The 6,298-nt window shown below is 45.7% G+C and overlaps 1 long non-coding RNA gene across 1 annotated transcript; it reads right to left on the reverse strand.

The window, feature by feature from the left end:
• Positions 1 to 1,035: 1,035 nt before the first annotated feature.
• Positions 1,036 to 2,765, reverse strand: LOC120617720 (uncharacterized). The gene is made up of 2 exons (XR_005657011.1): positions 2,678 to 2,765; positions 1,036 to 1,825 (listed from the first exon to the last, which is right to left on the reverse strand). It is a non-coding gene; the product is annotated as an uncharacterized LOC120617720 (long non-coding RNA).
• Between the last annotated feature and the right edge of the window lie 3,533 nt (positions 2,766 to 6,298).

Here is a 6,298-nt window from a genome sequence, read left to right on the forward strand (position 1 = left end):
ACTCTTTGAAAGGCTGTATTACAGAAGAAATAAAGATATCACAGCACAACAATGTAAATTCAAGGAGATACGAAGAGACCACAGCCTCACAATTAGTTTTTTTTAATTACTTGCCCTAAAAAATTTCAAGACTAGTCACTTGAACAGCATTCTAGAACCAGACCATCACTGAACTTTTGGAGATGATGTTTCAAGCCAGAGAAGCCTCCAAACATTTCTCAAAACACACGACTTGGCTCCTTTGCTTATGTAAAGGACAGACTGTCCCCTTTCTAGGTTAAAAAACAAAAAACAAAAATCAAGCGTTATTAACACCTGCATCAGGCTACTCAGCTTGTACTGGTAATAGGCTAAAAAAGTGTTTTAAAAATGCAGGTAAGCCTGAATTTCTTAACAGATAGCATTCCGACATCTAAGCCAGGTGCAAGTCGGAAAACACCTGTATGTAGATGCTCACGCCCTTGGCTGGGCGGTGGCCCCCTGCTCCCGTGGGAGAAGTCGTCCTTGGGGGTCGGGGGGTGAGCATGACGGCAGTGGCCTGAGCGTCCGGAGCTCCCGCACATCCGAACCCGAGCCGTTTCGCCATCTGCGAGACGTAGCGGGGCTTTTTCAATATGCTTAGCGCTGTATTTCAGTACTGCCTTTCAATTCAAGTAAAAGCACCATATACTTTCTCCTTCTCTGGATTGATTCTGCTTAAGTTACGGTCTAATTTACTTTTTCCTTTGAGTTTTTAAACTTCAGAATGGAAAAATCTCACAAATGAAAATCTTTACAAGTATAGCGTGAAGAACACCCAGGTACCCACTGTGCAGCTCAGCGCTTGTAATTCTCATGGTCAGGCTCATGGCCACGGCTGCCGGCCTCCACCCTCACTTGGTTCTGCCCCCAATCCTAGGCGTCGTACCTTTTAACCTTCAATACTTCAGGGCTTTAAAAACACATGGAATCTCAGTACCATCGACACATCTAAAAAAGTGACAGTTTTTTGATATCAAATCATAGACGTCAAAACTCTTTAGATTTTTTTTTTTCTTTAATGGGGAGCCAAATAAGATAACTATATTACAATTGTTAGGTAAGCATTGCAAATCTCTTCCACTCTGTGGTCATGGTTTTTAGTCTGGAGTCTTCAGAATCGCCTAGAAGGCCTGTTAAAACGGACTGCCGGCTCCACCCAGAGCTGCTGCTTCTGAGTCTGGCGGGGCTCGCGAATTTGCACTTCTGCCAACGTCCAGGGTAACGCTGAGGCTGCTGGTCTGGCGTCTGCTCGCGCTGTATCCCATCCCTCTCTTCCTCCCTTGCAGTTTATTCAAGAAACTGCGTTGTTCATCCCGCTGGGTTTTCCTCCCTTCGGATCGCCTGCTTGCTTTCCATACTGTGCGCTGTCTCTTTTTGATCCATTGATTAATTAGGGATTGAGAAATGATGATATTGTAATTCTAGTATCCCTTCATTTATTAGTAAAATACCGCTGTAAATAGAAGCTTCCTCTCATCTACCGTTTGCTACCTAGTGGTACGTTTTTTAGAAAACACAATAAAGCACTCAACTGTCTAGTTTTCAAAACAATGAGTTGTTCACAGTATCCAGTGGTGAGTGTGTGTGTGTGAGAGAGAGAGAGAGATTAGCAATTCACAGATGCAAACATACTTGATTCACTTTACTGAAGTTATTTATCTCGTGGATGCTCAAATTGTCCCATTTTCGGCCAGTGAGACGCTTCTTATGTTGTCCCCTGGGTCCACTTCACATGACCCTGGTTGTCATTGGTGGCATCTTTGCCAAGTGATACGATAGGATGTTCAGGGCAATCTCACATTTCCTGCCAGACACGAAAGCAGTACTTTCTTCAAGGAGGCCTGGTCCTCTCTGCTGGTGTTTGCAGACCGAGCAGTGAGGGTGCTCCCTGGACCGTGGACTAAGGTAATAAGTTTGGTTTTTGTTTTAAGATGAAACACATGAACTAATATTGGTGCTCCACTCCCCGCTTAAATCAGGGCTACAGAGCTTTTACTTAATTTCTTTGATCTGTGTCTCTTTTGATCCCCTGCTAAGAATTCTAGTTTAGTGTATCAGGAATGATAGAATATCACATAATTGCTTCTGAGCATAACCCCAGAGTGTCCACTCCACAGTCTCAGACCATCCACGCCAACATTACGACCCACGGCGTGATGACTGAGGGCAGTTTGCTGTTAGGAGTAGTTGGCGGCGGGTGTGCTTTAGGACATACCCCAATACTGAGATTTCAAGTTACCTGCTACAGTTTCCTTTCTGAGTTGATGCCACCAACTGGATAAATATCTATTTGCACTCATTTGTGTGATTTTATTTTCAACTTTTAGGCCATGCTCTTCCATCTTTTAATTATAAAAGTGACATGTAATGTTTTAATGGTTTCTGGGCTAGCCCACAAAAACATATTTAACCTACATAGAGATGGCCCCCTAACTACCCATGATCGCACTTTTATGAGTGTCCCACTTAGAAGCCCCAAAACGTGTGGAAAGATGGGCAGGCAGCGAATAGGACCGGAAACCGCTCTAAGTCAGTAGTGGGGACGGCAGGGGCACACCCTGCAGTGACATCGCTCCCTCACTCCTCCCTGCACTTCCTGGATAAAGCGGGGAGACCCAGTGGGAAGAGAATACGTGTGGGGGCGTCTCCAACTCACGCAGGTCCTCACGGCTGTCCCCTTCATTTCCCTGCGGTGGCTCCCAGGTCGTCTGTACTCTGGTCCCCCGTCCCTCCGGTCGTGGCGGTCATCTTCCTAATATAAACCGGACTTTGTTGCTCCTCCAAGGAAAGTCACTTGATGGCTCCCAGGGGCCTTTCAGTAAATGTGAACAATTTAACACAGAAAATCATCCCAGTCTGGATGGCCAGCCTCTCCCACCCCCATCCCTTTCCTTCCTAAGCTCCAGACCAGCAGATTCATTTTGTAAATCTGCATTTTCATGTTCTTTTTTGGACTTTAAACTTTGTTTTCTCTGCCTGGAGTGTTCTTGCTCTCATTTGCCTGGTTTTCTCCTGTTCCCTTCTGGTCTTGGCTCAAGCATCACCTCATAGATGTTTTCTCTGGTCTCTACGTGGCTGGGCTAAGTTTCTCCTCCCTGTATTTGTGTTCGAGATTCTGAGATACGAGTCACATAAACAATGGGCAAGTCTCTTCACTCTAAGCCTCGATCGCCTCACCTGGAAAATGGGGTTCACACTCCAGTCAGAGCTCCCCCCTGCACTGTCCACTCGAGTCTTCAGATGGAGCCTCTCAGTTGCGCCCTCAGAGCATGGTGACCGATGCCCCCGCAGTGACGCCCTCAGCCAGGCCGTGCGCTTCCGCTCCCACCGGGGGGCTGTGGAACGTTACTTCTTTTACTTGTTAATTTGAATTATATACATGGACTAAACGTTATGTAAATTAGTGAAATGTGAATGCAGAAAGAATTGCTTCAATGGAAACTAATTTGAATGACTCGATAAAAGCAAGTGGCTAAAATAATGCTTTGACTTACACGTGGGTGAGATGACAGACTGAAAAAAGTAACACAAATTTAGAAAGATCCAGCATGCGTATCCTTAACGTTTTAGTTCATGCTCCCCTTTGAAGAAATCAAAACTGGAAGTCAGAGGCGATAACATTTTGGTTTTTAAAAAACAACTTAGGAAAAGCATCTACCATGAAACATGGGGTTTTCACCATCACGAATTCTGTTTAAATTTTTTCAGTTTTTGAAAACTTTAGTTGAGTCGCAGATGTTTGAGTCTGTTGTATTACTGCTAAAAACTGTTCACGGAAAACTAAAGATTCTTTTGAATAAATGAGCCAGTCGCAATGACAAAACAAACACGCAAACAAAACCAAACCCACAACCCAAAAAGGTGATACATTTTGGGTTTGCTATACGTAAAAAAACAAAAACAATAGCAGCAAAAAATCCATGGGACCCCAAAACAGGAGACTCGCACTCAAGGAAAGAGCCATGGCCCCTGATCCAAAGCGAGAGAGAGTGTGTGTGTGTGTGTGTGTGTGTGTGTGTGTGAAAATTGTCAGAAGTACACAGGAACTTTTTTTTTTTGTAATTCGAGTCTGTAATTGACTTTAAGCTATAAATTCCTTGTTCCGGTCGCATCAGTTAAATGGGTTTTTACTCTCTGTTTTCTGTGGATTTTATAAAGCCATTGATGTGCCCAGCATATCGGAAGCATGTGATCTTCACACACAGCAATCCTGCAGGTAGACAGGGTGTTTTCTTATTACCTGATTTTACACGTGACAGATGAGGTTCTGAGACTCTCAGCGATGTACCCGACCCCACACAGTGGTGGGTAGAGCGACGTTGCAGGGTCCATGCTCTTTCGCGGTAGCTCCCGGTAGGACTGACCACCTTGGAGCTAAAATGTAAGGTGGCTGAACTGTAACCCTCTCTGGGCTTGTTACCCCATACGCAGGACATGTTGCAGTCCCCAGAAGTATCATTTACTTGACTGTCAGTGTCTCTATTCCCTCTGTTTTTAAAAACCTTCACCGCATTCCTATTTTACCATCTGAATGGTGTATATCCTTAGACTTTTCGAATCATAAAAAATTTTAAATCATTAAATCGATTAGAAAGTTCTCCAGCTGTCACCGGATGAGTGTGGAGGAGGGTCAGCGTAGGTCTACTGAAAATGGAGCCTACACGCATTTTTTTAATCCACAAAATTATATATGGACCAAAGCCCATCTGGTTGCTCACGAATATAATCAAAGGCCTTTTTTTTTACGCAGTGATTTTTAGGTTTATAATTAGCTACTCCAACCATTTGCTGAACAGTCAATTCGATCATAAACAGAGATAATATCAAGAAGGTTGGAAAAAAAAAAGGTTGAAAAAGCCTGAAATCTGCTTGCTCTAGTGATAGACTGTTCCTTTCTAGAGGAAATTTTGTATTTTTAAGCAAGACGGGGCGTTATTTAGAGCAGTAGTTTTCCTTATTGCAACCCAGATACAGAATTTTCATAACAATGTTTACCTCCTATATGCACTCTGGTATTTTATTCTATCTCATTTTCCAAAATGTAGCTGCACGGGACCTTGAAGACAGCTTAATCACACCTGGGAGCCGCTCCTGTTTTTCACGGCTCCCAACCCCTCCGCACCCATCAAGGGAAGAATGATAGTCCACCGCCCCTTCCCTCATTCGGATGAGCCTCCTCCATACTGGCAGGAAAAAGAATAAAGGCTCTTGTTTTCTTGGGGCTTAAAGAGCTAGGAAACCTGTTCCCAGAAGATGCTCATCCTGCGCAGTGCTCATGGCTGGATCTGGGCACATGTTGGTCCCCAAACCCACCAATGCCGAGAAGCAGATGAGCCTGACTGGCTTGTCCGGTCATGATCTGCCCTGGTTGTAGGAGGGGGGCGTTCGACACGTCAAAATCGGGGCGCTGCCAGCCTGGAAAGGGGGAGAAATGGCTTTTGAGTGGAAGACAAATATGAGGAGTATGACAATAATTTGGAGCGGCCAGTCAAGGTAGAAACGCGCTGCCAGCCAGGCAATCAGGCCCTTGGAGGGTCGTCAGTCGCTCTTATTCTGTATCTTGCTATTTGCTGCCACCTGGTGTCCGGTAGTTCTTCCCGTCGTGACCAAGTATCCAGCCTCAAGTACCGGGGGACCAGAAAAAGCAGCTCGGTGGTGAAGATTTTGAAAATGCAACGTACGCTCGAAACTGTGGCCCTCATTCTTGAATCTCTCCCTTGTAGGTTTGCTTATTCTTCTTTATTCTTCAGGCCCCTCAACTACTGCTTGCGTGCGAGTGCCCCCTAGTGATGGTAAGTGGTCCTGCCGACTCCTTAGGAAATGAAGGACTTTGTTCTCCGAGCCACCTGTCCTCGGACCCGGAGGCAGGGACAGTGGGCCACACACTGAGAGGGTTCTAGAACGGGCACTCTCCCTGTGGTTGAGCTTGAAGACACAGACCTCGTAAATGCGTGGCAATTACTACACTTCTCCATCCCTAGACCCTCCTTCTGCCACTCTCCAAGCCCCTCGATGTCCTTTCAGGAAAAAAAAAATTTTTTTTAAAGTTTGTTTCCCCCTTGACAAAGCAACCAACCTTAAAAATAGGAACGAAAGGGAGCGGGTGGACCCAGGAGTATCCCCCTTATCCCTGCTGGTCGCCTCCCCACGGTCTTCCCTCCCACCGCACATCTGCATCAGCCTGGCCCCTCCCCCGCTCCAGCCTCCGTTTGTCTCAGGCTCTCCGCGCGTCCGCGGCAGCGCGCTTCTTTGCAGACTTTCCTGCATCCCTAACTCC

Source organism: Pteropus medius, unplaced genomic scaffold (assembly GCF_902729225.1).
Source record: "Pteropus medius unplaced genomic scaffold, Ma_sr-lr_union100, whole genome shotgun sequence".
In the NCBI taxonomy this organism is placed as follows: domain Eukaryota; kingdom Metazoa; phylum Chordata; class Mammalia; order Chiroptera; family Pteropodidae; genus Pteropus; species Pteropus medius.